At 51.8% G+C, this 20,926-nt stretch overlaps 1 long non-coding RNA gene across 1 annotated transcript; it reads right to left on the bottom strand.

Annotated features, from left to right (window-relative positions):
• Window positions 1-2,211: 2,211 nt before the first annotated feature.
• On the bottom strand, window positions 2,212-17,779 carry LOC144938218 (uncharacterized). Its single transcript, XR_013637829.1, has 3 exons — window positions 17,691-17,779; window positions 14,902-14,944; window positions 2,212-2,247 (listed from the first exon to the last, which is right to left on the bottom strand). It is a non-coding gene; the product is annotated as an uncharacterized LOC144938218 (long non-coding RNA).
• Window positions 17,780-20,926: the final 3,147 nt, after the last annotated feature.

Raw genomic sequence — 20,926 nt, 5'->3', positions numbered from 1 at the left:
TCAGTTAAGACTTTACCTGGTTAATAACGTCCTTCCAATGATTGCTCAGTTTTTACCCATCCTCTCGGTTGAAGTTGTGTCTGTGTTTATATATCTGGATGGCTTCATGAACAAATCTCTGAAGGTAACCGGTAAGTTTGCAGAGTACCTCCATCTTGGAAAAATGAATTTCGTGTGAGCCCACAGCGTTAAAACAACGATCAGCAACGGCAGAGGTATTGGTCCTACCGTGTTTCAGATCTGCCTTGTGTTCACGAACGCGGTTCGAGAGATGTCGTTTCGTTTCCCCAATGTAACTGCTGCCACAACCACAACTCAGTTTGTAGACGCCAGGGTATTGCATGTGTTGTCATCAAAACGTCGTGATTTATTTTATTTTATACCTATGTGACTTTACCAAAAGAACCAAATAGTATGGATTCCTGCAGTCACGAAAGCTTCAAATCAAGTTTACTATTATGCTTTTCCCTCCTTGTACCCTTCCACTGGAATAAACTTCCCCTGTACATTAAGTAGCACTGCCCATAGACTCAACACTGCCTATAGACTCAGTACTATCCGTAGACTCAACAATGCCTGTAGACTTGACACCTCACCATACATTAAGCAGTCCTGCTCCTTAACTTCCTTCCATTCCTCTCTTAAAGTGCCACCTCTTCTTCCCTTTCCCATCCACTCCTTCCCTCCCCTATAGCCCTTTCGTGACCTCTGTTATGGTCACTCATTCCTCGGCCCTTGGACTGCCTTTGCCATCAAAATCATAACTGTTGTTTACCCACGAAAGTTTCACTGAGTCTCAAGATGTTGCTGCTGCTGTGTGTAATCCCAGTTATGTAATTGGCATCATCAGTATATATTGGTCACTACCAGTTACATTGTATGGTTATTAGCCACAGGAGGAAATCAGAAATCTTGGAGCAAACCCATGCAGAACAGAAGGAGCGAATATAAACTGCACCAAGAAAAGTGCCGATGTTTACACATCACAACAGGTACTAATTTGAGGATGAGTCGACCTAGGGGAGGACTAGGACTGGTTCAGATAATCGTCACTGGTGTTGGCTGTGAGTGGGAATCGAACTTGGGTTGCCATGTTCGTAGCGTAGCGCACTAACCGCTATGCCACCGGTTAACTGGGATCACATACAGCAGCAGCAGCATCGAGCCCCCTCCTACAGAAAAATTGGCAGGATCCTCCTGAAAAAAGAGTTTTGAGTCCTGACGAGGCGTTCCTGGGTGAACGAGCATCATGAACGATGCTGCTCTATGTGGACCGGCTCACCCGTGGGTCTTGCTGCCGCGCGTTTTCTTCAGAGCCGAGTCCGTCGCTCTCTCTGCCAGGACCCAGCTGCTTCACTGAGAGCTGAAGCCCGTCGGCCACGTCACCCATGATGGGGCGGCCCTCGGGGGGCCCTCTCTGCCCAATGCCGCCATCTTCTCCCGTCAGACGTGTCGCCACCGCATTCAGGTCGTCGCCTTCAGCCTGCACCGGCCGTGCATGAGACCGCTGAGGTCCATCGCTGCCCACCGGAGCTTCGGAGTCGGTGTGACCGTCGGTCTGAGTGGAGGAGGAGGCGGTGGCGGCCGCCTCCCCCAATGCGGAACGCTCCTGCAGCTGGAACCTCAGCTCCTGCACCTGATGACCCATTGCACCGATCTCACTGTCTTTCTCTCGGATTGTTTCTTCAAGCTCTTCTACGCGCTCGTTGCTTTTTGACAGAGCCCCGAGGTTGGCGTCATCATCCACGTTACTACTATTATTATCATTGTCACCATCACATCCCTCGTCATTCCCAAACTCCTTCCCGGGGGAGTTCACCGATCCCTTTGGTGCATCTTTATCAGAGAGCTGGCTGCTGAGCATCCCATTCCCAGCCTCATTAGCAGAACGCTCTGGCGGACCATTCAAGTCCCCTTGTGTCAGGTTATTTCTCAGAGCCCTGTTGTCACTTTCCGTGGCCTCCAGCGGACTCCTCTGCCGCGCCATTTCCTGGATCTGCCCGTGCAGCGTGTGCAGCTCGGAGGCCATGTCGGAGACCTGGCCGTGCAGGCTATGGACCTCCTCCTCGCGGCTCTTCAGCTGCACCAGCAGAGACTCGATTTCCGAATCCTTCTGAGCCATGAGGGAGCCAAGCTCCCTTGTGTCTGCCTGCAGCCTTCCGAGCCGCCCGTCCGCCGTAAATTTTGGTTCCACGGCATCTCCTTCATTGTTATCTCCTTCGTTATCTTGTTCGGTTTGACGCTTCCCTGTGAAGGGTGCAAAGACATGATTCGCTTAACAGAAACATTCAAGGTAAAAAGATCAACTTTTGATAGATTTACTGTCATTGCGACCAATGTATGTGAATATATAATTTAGGTATTACATAGAGAGAGTCATTGAGCAAAGCAATCTGGTGAAATAGGAGTTAATGTCGTTCAGCGTAGGCTGATGTGATATTCTTATCTGATGTATATTTATATCGTGCCTCTAATTAAGGCAATATATAAATCTATATAATGACAAAAACAAGAATACAGGAGCAATAATACAGGAGGGGTGAAGATGTTTAAACACCGAATCGGCAACTATTTCAAGATAAGATCTGCATTAACCACACATCATTTTCCGTGGTAAAATATGCAAACAAATATTTTTTGATCATGTTATGCATTATCTTTCAAACAGATTGGCTTACACCAGAGACAGCCTACTTAATGGCCTTGTCTCACCAGTGTCCGACCAGAGAACATCAAAAAGTACAAGTGTAATGGGTTGAACTGAGTCGCAGATGGAGACTTGGAGGCAACACATTTATTCAGTTCCAACATACGGGGTAACTTCCCCTTAACAGAATAACAATCTAAGGTGGTGACAATCAGGCTAACTATACTAGTTACAACGTAACTGCTACTGTAGTGACATAAGAAGGGAGGGGCTGCTGGGGGCTCTGGGCTCCCGGGCGGGTCCAGACGCTTAAGCCTCTGGGCGCCAGGCGCTGGGTTCCCAGGGGGTCCAGACGCTTAAGCCTCTGGGCGCCAGGCGTTAGGTTCCCAGGCGCTTAAGCCTTTTGGCGCCGCAAACGGGGGGGGGGCTGTGTGTGCTCTGTGGGATGTCTGGTGGCGCACACGGCCCCACCCCTCGTTGGACTAGGCATAAAAAGGGGAGCTCCCTAGACGATGGGGGCCAGTTGTAACTCAAGACCCAAGACCCACGACCAGCCATCTGAAGACCCTGGGATGTTGTGAGAGCGAGTGGTGGGTCTCTGGAACTCCCGACTCTACGACCTTGTGAGGGCGAGTTCCAGAGCGTAGCCAGAGTAGAGTATCTAGGCTGTGTACCTAGGCTGTGTACCTAGGCTGTGTACCTAGGCTGTAACAGAGTATCAGGACTGTTGGAGTGTTGTGTTGTAATAAAGAAGTTACATCTACAAGTGTCTCCGGAACCCGTTACATTTGGCGTCAGAAGTGGCAATGGAGACAAGAAGTAAGCCACGTACCTTCAGTCCTGACGGCGATGTTGAAGAGCAAGCGGCGACGGGGCAGCCAACTCGGGCCGACAACGACGCCGCACCGCCGGCTGAGCAGTCGTCCACCACACCTACCGATCCTCCTCCAGCGTCGGGAGCAGCAATGGAGGAAACGCTGCTTCGCCTCACCGAGCTGCTCCACGCCACCGTCTCCATCCTGGACGACATGCATTGCTCACAGGCGGAGACAGGAGGGAGAGAGGCGGCGCAGCGGCCGTGCCATTCCGCCGGCTCCTACACAAAGATGGCAGCCGTTCTCGCCGCAAATACATCCGGGTGTGTCGTCACTTCTGCCGGGGGAGCAATGACCGCTGGGAGCGACGTCACTTCCGGGCCCAGCGTCGGCCAACCCGACGACGCCGCGTCATCAGCGCTGCGTCCCTCACCGCCGGGTGACAGCTGTTTGCAACCTAGCAACGCCGCGTCATCAGCGCTGCGTCCCTCACCGCCGAGTGACAGCGCTGGGAACGCGAAGCCAGCTTCAGCCGGGTTGCCAGGCAACGAGCGCGGGGCTCACATCCACCAACGCCTGCCGGCACTCAAGGCATTTTCTTCAGAGGGAGGTGAGTGGGCAGCGTTCGAACGTCGGTTCGTCTCTCTTATAGAGACGTCCGGCTGGTCGGAGTATGAAGCGCTCCAGGGCCTCCCGGCCATGCTCGACGACGACTCCCTCGCAGCACTCCTTGCGGTGCCACGGGCAAAACGTGCCACGCTCACGGATGCCCTTCATCAGATGCGGCTGATTTATGGACCCCCATCCGAAGCACGTCACCGCTTCGATGCGAGGAGGAAGAAGGCCTCCGAGTCGGCGATGGGGTACCGCAGCGCGCTGCTGGCCATGGCGCGGGTTGCCTACCCTCGCATGGATGAAGACGCTGTGGAGGCACTCGTGCTGCAGAAGCTCATGAGCTTGGCCCGCCAGCTTCGAGTTGCCATGCCGACAGCCGACGACGACGACGACTTCACGTCGCTACGTGCTTGCCAGGTGCATCCAAGCACACCTACATTGCGATGAGGACACGACCATCGCCGCCTGCGCAGGCCCACCTGATGCACAAGCCTATGACGTGCATTCGGGGCCTCATCAGGCCTTCGCGGCAACAGAAAATCGCGGATCGTCCAACTGGCGATCCCAGCGAGATCACCACCAGCGGGACCGGCCAATCTCGCGCCAGGATGGGACGTCCATCGTCTGCCACAACTGTGGCCTTCGGGGCCATGTGGCGTCCGGCTACCGGGTCCCCCGACGCCGGACTTCAGGACCTCCGGCGCCTCGGCCACCACCGTATCCTCGGCATACCCAGGCGAGTCACGACACCTCGCACTCTCGGCCCCCACTTACAACAAGCACGCACCCTCACACCACACAGGGGGGTCATGCTTCGGAGGAGGAGGATTCGGGCCCATCATCGAACAACCGGGCGCTCGGACCAGGTCAATGGTCCGAGTTGGCCCATAGGGTCGTTGCCGCGGCGGCAGGGTCCTCTGCCGTAGTGGGTTCCATCGAGGGCGTTGATGTTCGTATGTTGATCGATACGGGTGCGTCGGCGACCATCATTTCAGACATAATTTATAACATTCTGCCCGATACATGCTGTCCCTTGCAGCCAGTTGATGTGCCATGCTATGCCGCAAATGGGGGTTCGTTGGGCATCACCGGACGGATCAATGCTCAGATCCGCATTGCTGACGTCCAATTAGTTGGGCCCATTTTGGTCTCATCCACCCTCGCCGTTCCGTGCCTCCTCGGAACAGATTTCTTGGGGAAGATGCCCATTAAAATTCTCATTAACAAAGGGTGTATTGAGCTCCCCTCCGGCCGACGCTTTCCTTCCTACCCACACCCACTCGGTTGCACTCCGCATCTACGACGGTGCAGGCGTTGGCGGCGTGCACAATTCACATTCCTCCCGGCTCTCAGATGTTAGTTCCCCTCCGGTTTCGTAAACCCCTTGATTACGACGCGTTCATGGGGGGTGCTGTGATCGGGCCTTCGCGTTCAGCTGAGCGGGTGTCGGACCTCGTGTGTGCACAAACACTCGTGCGAAGCGACCATGACCCCTTTATCCAGGTCCTTAACGCGGGATTGGAAACGGCCGTTATCTGTCAGGGAATGGTGCTTGCTCACGCGACGCCAGCCCCGCCAGAAGATGTGATCGTGGGTCACGTAGGGGGCGAGTCCTCTTCCGTTGCCAAGCCAGGTCCTGACACAGGATGGCTCGACGCGCTTTGCTCCACTTCTGCCGATTTGTCACCATTACAGCATGCTAAATTACGCACGCTGCTGAGCTATTTCGCCGACGTTTTCAGTCAAAGCAAATTCGACATTGGCTGCACTAAATTGCTAAGCCACCACATCGACACGGGTGATGCCGCTCCAATTCGTCAAAACCCATTCCGGTTGAGCCCGGCCGAAAAGGAACATGTACGGGTGGCCGTCAACGATATGTTGGCGGCCGATGTCATTGCGCCATGAAATAGCCCATGGGGGGCGCCGATCGTTCTTGTTAAGAAGCACGACGGGAGCCTCCGCTTTTGTGTTGACTTCAGGAAACTTAATAAGATTTCTGTGGCCGACGCCTACCCGCTTCCCAGGATGGACGAGTCGCTCGATGCCTTAGCAGGTGCGCACTACTTCTCCACCTTGGATCTCCTCTCGGGGTTTTGGCAGCTACCCCTTGATGACGCATCCAAACCAAAGACAGCCTTTCGCACGCCGCAGGGACTGTTCCAATTCAACAGACTTCCTATGGGTCTTCACTCGGCCCCGGCGACGTTCCAGCGCCTGATGGAGCTGGTCCTCGCTGGGTTCCAGTGGGATTCTTGCCTAATCTACCTCGACGATGTAATCGTGTTCAGCAAAACTTTTTATGAACACCTCACGCGATTGAAGGCAGTTTTCCTTAAAATGCGAGCAGCTAACCTCAAATTCAAACCGCAAAAGTGCCACCTCATGAGGGATTCGGTTCGTTATTTGGGCCATATTGTCAGCCGCTCTGGAATTGCCACGGACCCCGAAAAGACAAATTGCGTGCGCTAATGGCCAACTCCTACCTCTGTTGGGGAGGTGCGGAGTTTTATCGGCTTCGCCTCATATTATCGACGATTTGTTGCGGGATTCGCATCCATCGCGAAGCCCCTCCACGCATTAACGGCCAAAGGGATCAAATTCCGCTGGGGAGAGTTAGAACAGGCATCGTTCAATGCCGTCCGAAAAGCACTGGTCGATGCTCCTACCCTGTCTTATCCAGATTTTACTACTCCGTTCATTCTGGATACAGACGCCAGCAACACCGGAATTGGAGGGGTGCTGTCGCAAATTGTCAATGGAGTGGAACGCGTCGTCGCCTATGGCAGCAGGGTGCTGTCGCCCGCGGAGCAACGTTACTGCGTGACGCGCCGCGAATTGCTTGCTATCGTTTTTTTCATAAAGCAGTACAGGCCATACGTGTATGGCAGGCATTTCACAGTACGCTCCGACCACGCGGCGCTACAATACGCCTTGCGAGTGGACCAACCATCTGGAAAGCTCTCGCGTTGGCTCGAGATCCTCCAGGACTTTGCGTTCACTGTCATTTACCGCAAGGGGATTCAACACGGGAACGCCGACGGGTTGTCGCGACTGCCGAACAATGGGCGCTGTGCTTGTTTTTTGGGTGCGGGGCGTTGTAGGCAGCCTGACGGGGTACCGCCCCCATCCCTTGCGGCCGCGGCCGGGGATGGGGTCGGGGACCACGGGGCTCCCTCCATGCAAGTTCCGCAGGACGCATTGCTGGGCCTCGGGTTGGACGACTGAGGACGTCTTCAGATGGAAGACGTCTCCCTCCTCAAATTGAGACGCCGCGCTAGGGATGCCGAGGGTCACAGGGGGCAGGGGGGCCCCGTATCATATGTCATCCGGGAAGGCGTCCTCATGCGTTGGGATGGGGGGTCCCAATCCCACACATTGGTGGTGCCCACCTCCCTGCGGGGGCGACTTGTGTGGGAAACGCACAGTCGCCTCTTGCACTTGGGTGTTCAGAAAACACTAGCTAAAATCCAATTGGAATTTTTCTGGCCGGGCATGTCAAACGATGTAGCTGACCTTGTGCAAGGTTGCACAGAATGTGCATGGCGGAAACCACCTGCTAGGCCGTCCTGCCCGCCGCTCCAATCCATTAAGGTTTCCCGGGTCAATGAGATCGTCGCATTGGATATTTTGGGTCCGTTTCCCGCTACTCCTCGGGGTAGTAAGTACCTTTTGGTTGGGGTCGAATATTTTACCCGATGGGCCATGGCCTGGCCACTCCCCAACCAGTCTGCAGCAGCCATTACAGAAGCCTTTTTCCAGGGCTACGTCCTCGATAAGGGTGCTCCCGAACGCCTGCTGACCGACCAAGGGAAAAATTTCTCTTCCACCCTGTTGCGGGATGTGTGCAACCTGCTAGGGACACACAAAATTCGCACCTCGCCATATCACCCCCAGACTGACGGTATGGTCGAGCGATTACATAGGACACTTACCTCCATGCTAAGCCACCAGGTGTCTGAGTCACAGACTGATTGGGATCTCCACATACCTGGTGTCTTGGCCGCCTATAGAATGGCGCCCCATGCTGCCACGGGGTACTCGCCATTCTATCTTATGTATGGTAGGGAGGTTTGCCCCCCGATCGACGTACAATTGCACATTAAACAGCCCGCACCTAAGGCTAAGATTGCCGACCACATCCGTGCTAATGTGCATCGTCTCGTGGATGCCCGGGAGGCTGCTCAAAATAACTCAGAAGCCCGTCAGCTTGCCAACGAGCGGTTGCGGAATCTCCGCACGTCCCGCCACGTTTGGGTAGAAGGGGACCGCGCCTGGCTCCACTGCCCGCAGGTACCATTGGCTACTTCCTCAAAACTTCTTAAGCCTTGGAGAGGCCCGGTTGTTATTATTCGCGTTCTCCGCCCGCAGTGTGTCAGGATCCAGCATGGCAAGCGACGTTGGTTCGTGCACCCGTCACGTCTAAAACCTTACATTCAACCCTACACACCTCCTTCACTTCTCCGGGGCCGAGAGCGCGACATGTCTGACGAGCCGCGCCGCGATGATGCTGCTTCTAACTCTCGGGCAGGTCCCGCTGTCCCGCCCTCAGGTGCCTTGGGAATGAAACCCGCCACGGCCGACCCAGCGGGAACAAGCTTGCCCGCGGGATCAGCGACCCAGGACACAAGCGCAACAGCGGGTCGTCGGTCCCCTCCCGCCTCCGTCGCGAATGATGGACCTGCCACTCGGACTCGCTCAAAACTCAAACGATTTTCATGACCCCCGCCCACGAACTCTCGTCCCAACGTGACGCCACTCACCTTGCCATCATGTATAGTGGGTGATTGGGGCGTGCGTTCATCCTGCATATATGTGTTTATACAGTGTTGTTCTGCATCGGTGACCACAGGAGGGGGAGAGGCGCTTTCTTCTCATTTTTTTTCTTGATTTGTCACACACTCATTCTGATGGTTAACAAATAATTTATTGTACAATTGTATTTTTTTTGACAGCCGGGTCGGCTGGAGGCTACGTAGAGGGGGGTAATGTAGTGACATAAGAAGGGAGGGGCTGCTGGGGGCTCTGGGTTCCCGGGCGGGTCCAGACGCTTAAGCCTCTGGGCGCCAGGCGCTGGGTTCCCAGGGGGTCCAGACGCTTAAGCCTCTGGGCGCCAGGTGTTGGGTTCCCAGGCGCTTAAGCCTTTTGGTGCCGCCAACGGGGGGGGGGGCTGTGTGTGCTCTGTGGGATGTCTGGTGGCGCACACGGCCCCACATCTCGTTGGACTAGGCATAAAAAGGGGAGCTCCCTAGAAGATCGGGGCCAGTTGTAACTCAAGAACCAAGACCCACGACCAGCCATCTGAAGACCCTGGAATGTTGTGAGAGCGAGTGGTGGGACTCTGGAACTCCCGACTCTACGACCTTGTGAGGGCGAGTTCCAGAGCGTAGCCAGAGTAGAGTATCTAGGCTGTGTACCTAGGCTGTGTACCTAGGCTGTAACAGAGTATCAGGACTGTTGGAGTGTTGTGTTGTAATAAAGAAGTTACCTCTACAAGTGTCTCCGGAACCCGTTACACTACTATGGACCGGGACCAACGACTTCAGCCCGGGTCCACGTGTTGGAGACTCGTTGAACGGAGAACGTAGACGAAGGGTTTCTTCCAGGATGAACAACAATCCTGGTCCCTCTCGGGACCCGGCTTATATTCTCTGTGGCATGGCCGGCTCCGCCCTTGGCCACGTCCACCTTTCAGAATCCTCGGGAAGGATCTGGGTCCCAATCATGTGACCCCCCCCCCCCCCTAGCCCCCACTTGGGGTCCCTTTGTCAACTTAACTGGTCACGTGTTCTCCCGGGTCAACCAGAGTGCCATGGCCTCACACAACCTCGTCCTTCGGTGGTACAATCTTGATTTGAAGCTTTCGTGACTGCAGGAATCCATACTCTTGGTTTGATTAGGATAATTTTGTTGATCGAACTTATTTATGGAGGGTCCTGCAACATTTTTGCAGTCATCAGTTACGATTGCTATGCGTCTCTCAATTTAGTGCTGGAGACAGCAGGTACATTTAAAATTGTGATTTCTAACTTTGATCCTTACCCATGTACCATCGATAGCAAAATTTGAATGTACAATTTTATTGAGGGACTGTGTGTTGTCTTTTGTTGTGGTCTGGGTCTTTTGTTGTTGTTTTGCTGCTTTGCCCCAAGCTGGCATTTGTTGTTTATATACTTGTAATGCGAGCAAGGACAGCGTCACGTGAGTGTGGGCGGAGTCAGGGTCACGTGCGGAGGAGTCAGGGTCACGTGAGGGGGAGGATATAAGGGGAGAACCGGAAGGGGATCGGGAGTGGAGACAATAGAGAAGGGAGAGGCCACGCGGAGTGCTGGCGAGGAGTGGCGCGATTGCCACGAGGCAGGAGTCACGGCACCATCGGCCAGCGGTGTTCGTGAAGCAGCGGGGGTGTCTGCAGAGTGTGCGGGAGCACACAGAGCAGCAGGGTGGCTGCGGGGTGCGCGGGAAGCACACGGAGCAGCAAGGGGGCTGCGGAGTGTGCGGAGCACACGAGCAGCGGGGTGGCTGCAGAGAGAGTGAGCGGGAGCGGAGGACTCAGACGACGTGCGGAGGCACGAGGCGGAGAAGGTGCGGGTCGGAGCGGAGACATCGCGGGGTGCGAGCAAGAACCCAATAAAGGATCAACGGAGAGTGACATCGGCTGAGAGTCCTTTATTACATACTTATGAAATTTGTACTGATATACAGTATACTCTCTGGTTCTTCCTGTAAAGTCACGTAGATAGAAACAATAATAAAAGAACACGACGTTTCGGTCGCAACACAAGCGTCCGTCATCAGGTGAAAAAGAATGCCGATTGATTACACTATGTAACACAATTTTTGTTCCTGGGTAGTAAGTGTTTTTTCATAATTGCTTATGCCTCAAAAGTACAGAAAATGGATATTATTCCCCACAAACTTTGCTTTTGTGACCAGGATAGTGATATTTTGAAATTTACCTATTTTCAATGACAAAACAGGCGAATTTGTGTCTTTTCGTTCACATAAAGTGACAGATAAACAACACATGAATCAAAATTAACATGTATTTATACTAATGTAGTGACTGTACTTGTCACTGTATGGTGCCGGGACCCAGCTTGTGGTCCGGACCGGGATAGTGAACCGTGTCTAGTTCTGCCGTAGCGCAGTGAGATGGGCATTCGAGACCCGAGCGTAAGTTGTGTTATGTTACGTACTGTTATGTGAATAAATAGTGTTGCTCTGAAGATAACGTCTGCGACTCAGTTGGCTCACTACAATTGGTGTCGGAAGTGGCCAACTTGCTAAGCTGTAGCTAGCGGTAGACAAGTATGCCTACACGTCGCAGAGTTCATGTACGTGCATCGAACGACGAAGACGACGAGGAGCTGATTCTGCCCACGGCCGATGAGAATGGAGCGGAGATGCTGGCCGCGGAGCAGGGTGCAGCCGGGGCGCGGGGCGCCTCGCCTTCTGTTGAGGAACTCATCAGGGACATGCATGGCCGTCTCGTGGCGTCCTCCATCCTCGTCGAGATGCAGTCCTTCCCCTCGACGGCGAAGGAAGGAGCGGTGGAGCTGTCTGAACGAGGCGACTTAGCCGCCATTTCGCGAAGGGCGAGAACGCCATCGCCGCTGTCCGCGCTCGCGAGCACCATTTTGCCCCCGACGGGGAGCGCGGAACCCGCCAAGCTTTAAGCGGGGACGTCCTCGTCATTTGATGTCCAGTCGCTTCGCCGTTGGCTGCCCTTCATTAAAGAATGTGTTGCCGCCAACGGAGATAGGGTGGTGTTTAAAGGAAGATTTCTTACGAATGCCAATGTGGCAGGGTGGTCGGAAGTGGACGCGCTGAAGGCGCTTCCCGCCGCCCTCGTTGACGATGCTTTGGTGGCGTTCCTCGCCATCCAGCCGTCCGAGAAGACCACCCTCACGCAGGCGTTTGACCAGATGGCCGCCACTTTTCAGCCTCCGCTGAACACCTGCCAGAAGTTAAAAGTGAGGCGGAGAGGTGACGCTGAATCGGCCCTCGTGTAAAGGAGTGCGCTCTTGGCGCTGGCGAAGGCCGCGTATCCGCGCATGGGTCACGATGGCCATGACGCGCTTGTCCTTGAGAAGATGTTGGAGCTCGCCAAGGATCTCCGCACTGTGCTTCCCGCCGATGGCGGGGTAGTTTATTTGCTCAAGATTGCCAGGTGTATCCAGGCGCAGCACACCCTGCAGCATGACAGGGTGTTGGTGGCGTTCTCCGCGTCTTTTGTGGGGCCCGAGGGTCACACGGACGGAGCGGCTGTGTCCACGTGCTCGCTGCATCAGCGGGGCACCGATCGACAGGGTGACGGTGATCGGCGGCGGGACGACCGGCGGCAGGCGAGGTCTGCTTCATCCCATTCCAGCGATGGACGGGTCACCTGCTACAACTGCGGCCTGCCGGGGGCATGTCCAGTCGAGCTGCCGGGTTCCTCAACGGCGGGCCTTGGGACGTCCGCCTTCCTACAACTCCATACCCCCTAAGGCGAGTCGTGGTGCACCTCACACTCGGCCCCGGGGTTCCCTTCATTCATCAGGGGGGTCCGGTGTGCGTCGGGGTCGCGCGCGTGTTCGGGGGGAGTCGGGTCGTGTTCGCGACGCGCGGCCGCTCCGACCTGATCAGTGGTCGGAGCTGGCAGGTCGCGTGGTCGTGGCAACCGCGGCGTCGTCGGCCATGCTCGGGTTTGTTGAGGGGGTTGAGGTGCGCATGCTTATGGATACTGGCGCATCCTCGACCATTATATCCGAGTTGATTTATAAGATTTTGCCATGCCGGTGTCGCGTTTTGGAGTCGGTAGATGCTCCGCGTTTCGCCGCTAATGGCAGTTCGTTGGGGATAATAGGCCGGATGTCTGTTGCGTTGCGCATTACCGATGTTCAATTGTCGGGCCACGTGTTGGTTTCCACGGCCCTGGCTGTCCCGTGCCTACTGGGGACTGATTTTCTCGGCATGATGCCCCTGAAAATTCGTATCGATCAGGGATGTTTGGAGTTGCCGTCGGGACGGCGTATGGCTTTTCTTCTATCCCCGACTCGCATTAATGTTGCTAATGCTACGGTGCAGGCACTTGCATGCCGCACGGTGCAGATCCCCCCCGGCGCGCAAATGCTAGCGCCTCTTCGTTTGCGAAAACCGCTCGATGCGCGTGTCTTGAGTGACAGCATTGTGCTTGATCCATCGAATAAAATAACTCGAGGGATGTCGCTGGTTGCGGCGCAGACGCTGGTCTCCCTGGACCAGTGACCGTTTATACAGGTCCTTAACACCGGGTCTGACACTACAATTATTCAAGAGGGTTCCGTGATCGCAAACGTGTCCCCGGCGTGTCCGAAAGTGGATGTTGTGGGAAACGTCGGGGTCGGCATTCGCTCTCCGGTGGTCGATGAGGCATGGATCGACAAACTATGTTCGGAATGCGGCGATTTGTCTGCAGGCCAAATGCGGAAGCTAAGGGGCACTCCTGCGGGAATTTTCAGACATTTTTAGTAAGTCGAAATTTTATATCGATCGGACATCTCTATTGAGCCACCATATTGACACGGGTAATGCTGCCCCTATTCGCCAGAATCCTTATCGCCCGAGTCCGGCTGAGAAGGACCGTGTTCATGTGGCAGTGGATGAAATGTTGGCCGCGGATATCATTTCGCCGTCCACCAGTCCATGGGGGGCTCTGATTGTCCTTGTTAAGAAACACGACGGCAGTCTGCGGTTTTGCGTCGATTTCAGGAAACTAAACAAAGTCTCAGTCGCGGATGCCTACCCCCTGCCTCACATGAACAATTCATTGGACGCTCTGGCAGGCGCGCGGTATTTTTCGACCCTCGACCTTTTGTTCGGGTTTTGGCAGTTGCCGCTTGACGAGGCCTCGAGGCCCCAGACGGCTTTTCGGACGCCCCAAAGGCTGTTCCGAGTTCAACTGACTTCCGATGGGGCTTCCATTCCGTGCCTGTCACTTTTCAGAGGCTAATGGAATTGGCGGGCCTCCAGTGGGATTCGTGCCTGATATATTGAGATGACGTCATCATGTTAACAGTGTCATTTTTCGGCTGCACGTTTGATGAGCATTTGAATCGCCTGCGGCCTGTAGGTTGTGTTATGTTACGTACTGTTATGTGAATAAATAGTGTTGCTCCCAAGATAACGTCTGCGACTCAGTTGGACTCACTACACTAAAGTAATACAAAAATGACTACAAAAAATTTATAATTGAGTAGTTTTTCGAAATTGTTCCTCCTCACAGAGAACTCGGTCCGCTGTGGCCAGTCCCGCCTGTGGTAGTGCGCCTTGGTGTCTAAATCTTTTGTAGTCATTTTTGTATTACTTTAGAATAAACACATGTTAATTTTGATTACTATGTTGGTTTTTTACTTTATGTGAACGTAAAGACACAAATTCGCCCGTTTTCTCATTGAAAATAGGTACATTTCAAAATATCACTGTCCTGGTCACAAAAGCAAAGTTTGTGGGGAATAATAGCCATTTTCTGTACTCTTGAGGAATAAGCAATTAGGAAATAACACTTACTACTCAGGAACAAAAAAAAATTGTTACAGTGTTAACAGTGTCATTTTTCCAACAGACCAAGACGCGGGCACACGGCGGCCGCCTCTTTTCAAACGATGTCACGGGATCTTCAACTTCTGCTCTAACGGGAGACGGTGTATGGTATTTCATGATTAATACCACACCACCGCAGTGAGGCTTATGTAGTGAATGAAAAAAATAAATGTGTTAATGTTGGTCGGCCTAATAGATTAGATCCACGAAGCTGTGCACGAAACGGGGAGCGCGCCACTGAGAGGCAAGGTGACTCACCTACCGAGAGGCTGCTCCCCACCGGCTCCGTCACGCCACCTTCCTGTATGCAACACAGTAATGAAGAAATAGATTCAGAATACTCTTTGGTTCTTTCGGTAAAGTCACGTAGGTATAAAATAAAATAAATAAAATCACGACGTTTCAGCAACACAAGTGCTCGTCATCAGGTGGAAGCACCCACAGCAATAAACAATTGTTAAAGTGGGCAAAAGGAGGCTGCTTGTGACACGAGGCTATATATACGTAAGAGGGGGGGAGGAGCCAGGGAGGAGACCATTGTTAAAACGCTGTGGGCTCTCATGATATTGTTTTTTTCGAGACCAAGATGCTCTGCAAACCTTCGGGCTACTATCAAAGGTTTGTTCATGAAGCCATCCAGATATATAAACATAGACATAACTTCAACCGAGAAGATGGATACAAATTGAGCAATCATTGAAAGGATGTTATTAACCAGGTAAAACCTTAACTGCTTTATAGTTTGCCTTCGTATCCACATCTCCAGTTTCTTCAGCCTCCTACCCTCCAGCCCCGCTCACTTCCCAGACCCAACATTTTGTCGTACTCGGGCTCGGGTTGGAGCTTGCACTTCAAAGCCCCTGGCATTGTGTTGTACTCGGGCTCGGGTGCAACTTGAACTTCGCCACTCTCCCTACCCCACACCCCCACCCTCTTTTTCTCTCCTCCCTGGCTCCTCCCCCCCCTCTTAAGTATATATAGCCTCGTGTCACAAGCAGCCTCCTTTTGCCCACTTTAGCAATTGTTTATTGCTGTGGGTGCTTCCACCTGATGACGGGCACTTGTGTTGCGCCCAAAATATCGTGATTTATTTTATTTGATACCTACGTGACTTTACCGAAAGAACCAAAGAGTATGGATTCCTGCAGTCACGAAAACTTCAAATCTAGATTAGATTCAAAATCTTCATTTATACGGGAGGAATCCAATGACCTATTAAGCTCTTTTTCACAGATGTCCAATAGGGATGGGTAAGAACGTGACAACAACAAACAATACAAAAATATGATAGTAGTGTGAGAAAGGTAAAAACAAATAACCCAAACAGATACAAATAAAACTAAACCATCCCAATCCGATGAGGCAAAGCCCACTGAGGTATTAACTTATTTTTCAGAAGTGACCTGGCCACAAATGATCGCTCAACAAAGTGGCTTTTCACTTGAATATTTAAGCAAGCAAAATAATATACATAATCTCAATTATGTTTTTACATATGGAGGGGAAAACCTGAGGACCCGAAGAAAAAAATCCACCGAGAGAAAATGCAAACTCCAAATATGTTTACCCAGGAAAGCTTCAGTGTATTTCTAACTTCAAAATAAAATATGTCCAAGTGCCCGGGTTCACTAGACTCCATACAACAGATAGGCGTAGAGCGTTAGAATTGAGACACTAATGAGGTAGCCCCCGCCATGTCTGGATGTGAGCCTCTTGTCAGGAGGGTCATGCCAGGTGTTCGCAATACTGTAACGGGCGATGTTGCTGCTGCTGTGTGCCTGATCACAATTCAGTAATTTGCGGTGTAATTTGTCAAACTCCGTCAACTTGGACCATGCTGCCAGCACACTGCAGCCTTCTCTTATCAAACGACGTCACAGGATCGTTCACGTCCACTGTTGAAGAAGATAACGCATGGTATTTTATGGCGGATATGCACCGCAGCGTTCACCAGGGTGGCCTGCCGGATTCCAATGATGAACATCCCCGCAACAAGCCGTCTCACCGCATGCGCCGAAAGCGCGCGCTCGCCAAAAGCGCGCGCTCGCCGAAAGCGCGCGCTCGCCAAAAGCGCGTGCTCACTGACCCTCCTACCGAAATATTCACAGCACACCGCATTCTTGTTTTTCATTGATGCTTATGAAAATTGTAAACTTAGCGGGACCAGGACTCCCCCAATTAGTCTGGTGAGCCGGGGTTTTAGAACCGTATCTTCAGTGCGGATTCGGCTCTGGCTTGGCTCGGGCTTGAGCCGCTCGTGCGAGTAAGCGGCTCAGCCATGGCCTGGTTCAGGCTCAGCCTCATGGCACCCACACTGATAGCTGGCTCAAGTTAAACACGGTGGCTTTGAGCCGGCTCACTGGAGCCAGAGCAAAGCCTGAGCCGAGCCTTGACTAAGAATACGGGAGCCTTAATCAGGGCCGGACAATAACATTGCTGGGGCTGTAAGCTACATCAATGTCTGTATATTTTTGTCATATTGGAATGAAAATAACCGTATAAGAGAGAATTTTAGTTTTTCAAAAGTGTTAGACCAGAGACTAGGTTTTACCCTATTCTTATACTCTTAGGGTAAAACCTATTCTTATCCCTTGATACTGGCAAGTAAGGTTCCATGTTGTAGCTGCTCACCGAGCTATAAATGCCCTGATAGTGCATTGTCTTTGTGCTGTTTGCCTTTTGGGTTCTCTGGTCTAACACTGTTTGAAACTAAGCCCTAAAAAAGGCTGTCTCTGGTGTAGACCAATCGGTTCAAAGACAATGCATATATTACGAGAGCATGTTGTTGTTTGCATGTTCACCTTAAGTATGTGTGGTTAATGCAACCATTATTCCTTGCAAACGGTTTTTGTTTGGTGTTTGTACATCTTAACACCTGTTTTATTGGCAGAAAGGGTAAAACCTATTCTTATAATGATAGTTGTCTTAGTTTGTTTTCGGATTTAGAGGCCCCTCATAATGTGGGGCAATAAGCTGTAGCTTACTTAGCTTGTGCCCAAGTCCAGCACGGGCTTTAATGTACGTGCGCTTAGACAGGGAGCTGTTACCGGCTGTGGGTGGACTGTGTCCGTCGCTGTTCCTAGCTGAGGGCCACCCGGCCAGCCTGGCAGACCTTCCGTCGAGTTGCCCAGCGAGCCTCGTGTTTGCTTCGGGATTTTGCCGCTCCGTGCATCGCTCTCCACTCGGCCTGTCGCACCATGAAGCTCAAGTGTCACATAGGGTTTGGTGTAACCAGGCAGAGTGTAACTCAAGAGACCAGGATAGAGTAGAATTTGCAAGAGTGACCCAGGTTACCAAAATGAAACAAGCAATGGGGTAAAAATAAAGTGCAGCAAGCGAGAAAATAGAAATCAGAACAAAAACAACCGAATATCAACCAGAGCAGAGATAACCCTGTTACATACAATATCGACATCGGTACAAGAAAAATAATCTATCTTCAATCAAATTAATTAGCAATATCATAAGTTGGCTCAGACAAATTACAGTCATTGTTTAACACACTCGTAGTAGATGCAGTTCCTGAATAGTTCCACATGATTAGAAAGAAATTTCTCCATAAATAATGTAGAAATAATGTTTGGCGAGATACGGTGTACTGTGCATACGCAGTGAGATAACAAAGAGCTGAAGGTACACTACCGCATTACCGTATCAATCCGCGTACTGTATCACTATATCGCTCAGCCATGCAGCTCAAGAAAGTCAACCGCTCAGAAACTGCGTTATAACAGTGCTGGTTGTGTTATAATGGTGAGCGTTCCAAATTTTGCTAAAAGTGTTCCCTCATGGAAGAACTGCATGGTCGCGAAAACACGTGGCGTGAACACCAACGCGTTAAGCGAGGACTTGCCGTACTTTTGAAAATCGTTTCAGATGGCTTAGGTCAATTGCTCTGTCACACCTAAATTAAATATTCAAGGACGATAAGTCAATTCACCAGATGGCTTAGGTCAATTGCTCTGTCACACCTAAATTAAATATTCAAGGACGATAAGTCATTGCTTAACGTGCTACATTCACACAAAGTATTTTCTTCCATTATGGAACTTTTCGCACAACGCGGAACATGCACCGTTATAAGTAATACGGTTTCTGAGCAGTCAACGATGAATTACTTTTTTGAGTTGTGCGCTAAGCGGTACAGTGATACAGTACGCAGACTGATACAGGAACGCGGTGGCGTGCCCTCAGTGATTTGTGCCATCTCACTGCGTGCGCGTAGTACATCGTATCTCGCCAAACTTTATCATTACATTATTTATGAAGAATTATTTTTGCTTCATACGTTCAACACGTTAAACGAGGACTTGCTGTCCATTAGTAGCATTTAGAGTAATTGAAATTGCCGCACGGAAGCGCAGTGGTTACATTTGTGCCTCACAGTACAAAGCTCCTGGGTTATATTGCTGGCTTAAGAAGCTTTCTGCGTGGCGTTTGTGTGTTCTCCACCCAACTCTGCATGGGCTTCCTCCGGGTTCTTCGATTTCCTCTTATAGATCAAAAGTGAATGTACTTGGTATTGGCAAAAACATTGCAATGCTGAAAAGTTATCTTCCAATTTACCAATTGAGTACGGGACTCTACTTTAACATGACCACACTCATCTTAACATTTGTGGTCCTGTGCGACTTGTTTATCAAGAAAAAAATAAAAAAACAATAACTGTTGATGTGACAGTACAGGTGGTAATGCCCATGTGGGATCATGTGATGTGACGGGGGGGGGAGGCAGAGGTATAAGGTGGGATTGGTGGCTCCGATGGACTGAGGTGGAGCGAGTTGGAGCTAGGCATCTCAGGGCATAGGTGTGAATGGGTGAGAAAAAGGCTGGAGTGGTGCCCCAGGAAAGGATTAAAAAGGGACTGCCCACCAAAGGTGTGGTCGAAGGACGGTGGTTGCTGGAGACCGCAGAGGCAGGAGAGCTAGAAAGATCGGCAGATCATTTTTGTTCTACTTTAATGCACCCTGCCTGAGCAGGTGGCTGGTCGGAAGCATTATTTTATTTTCTGGACAGTACTCCGTGGTGGGACCGTGCAGTTGTTCCACCAACCAGCACAGCTAGGTGAAGAGCAACCAATGCCACGTACACGAGGCAGCATTAGCCAGCATGGTAGAACCGTAAGTTATGACGGCCGGCTGGACCTGGGTGTAGCCGCAAAGGTGGTTTTACCCAGGCTGCGGAGAATTGTCAGAGTGGTGGGCCACTGAGTCCCACCAAGCAGGCTGAATTTCAGGCATGCACAACCTACAAGGAGGGCCACTGTGCGGCTGAACACCTGACAACTCGAGAGCTGGGCAGCAAAGCAGGGAGCGCTGGTCAAGGGTGACCAGCATCGTAAGGAGGGCTACCCTGGTGTCAGTTCCTTGGTGGCCTGGGCACTGGTGGGCATCCTAGACAGCAGTTGGAGGTTGTGAGCAACCGTAAAGATTTGCAAGGGCTGTGAGCTACTCCCTTGCACCTACCTCAACACTCTCGTCTTCACACTAACACTTTCTCACTCCCATACACACTATTGATCAATGCACCCACTTCAAGACATTATCTCGGCAAGAAGATCTTTATTTGATGACTGCGTGTGAACTGGCATGGACATTCATCGAAACACATTGTTATTTGCGCACGTCTCTTCCTGTTCTGTTGTGTCAAGGTTCGTGACGTTTAAGTGCATCAAATATGTGCTTTGTGATTACTGTTATGAAACTGAGTTATGCTTGTGGCATTTAGTGTTCACCTGGTAAGGTGAAGTTTTGCTGTAGTTGACATCCGGTCTGAGGTCGTGTTGGTACTGTTAAACCTGGGGTTGCTTTGCCTGGTTTTGCCACCGGGGGTTGTAAACGTATACTTCTATGGTTATAAGCCTTCCTTTGTAGTCATTAAAGACTTAAACTCGTAACTGTTTTAAATCAGTTATGGTGGTCCCTTTTTTACCTGGTGCCTTTGGTCTTCTACTCCAACCCAGAGTCTGCAAACCTTAAACAAACCCCTGGGTTGCATTTATAAGAGTGAGCGTGGCATCCGAACCAGCACCCCCACCACTCATCCCAGGCAAAACCTCACAGCTATGTAGTACAACTTTTGATAGTGTTGTTTGTTGCTGGCGGCTTCACGTTTTGGGCCTGTGCTCAGCAGTAGCGAAGGGTAGTGGTAGTGCAGCCATTAGCACGCTGCGCTACGATCCCACGGTTAACAGCAGTGACGATTATCTGAACCGGTCCTGGGCCTCTCCTAGGTTGAATCAGCTTCAAATAAGTACCTGGTGCATTGTGTAAACATCGACAAA

The sequence above is a fragment of the Lampetra fluviatilis genome, chromosome 2, assembly GCF_964198595.1.
Source record: "Lampetra fluviatilis chromosome 2, kcLamFluv1.1, whole genome shotgun sequence".
Taxonomy (NCBI): Eukaryota; Metazoa; Chordata; class Hyperoartia; order Petromyzontiformes; family Petromyzontidae; genus Lampetra; species Lampetra fluviatilis.
Note: the sequence above shows the minus strand (reverse complement) of the source record. Positions and strands in the feature narration are given on the sequence as shown.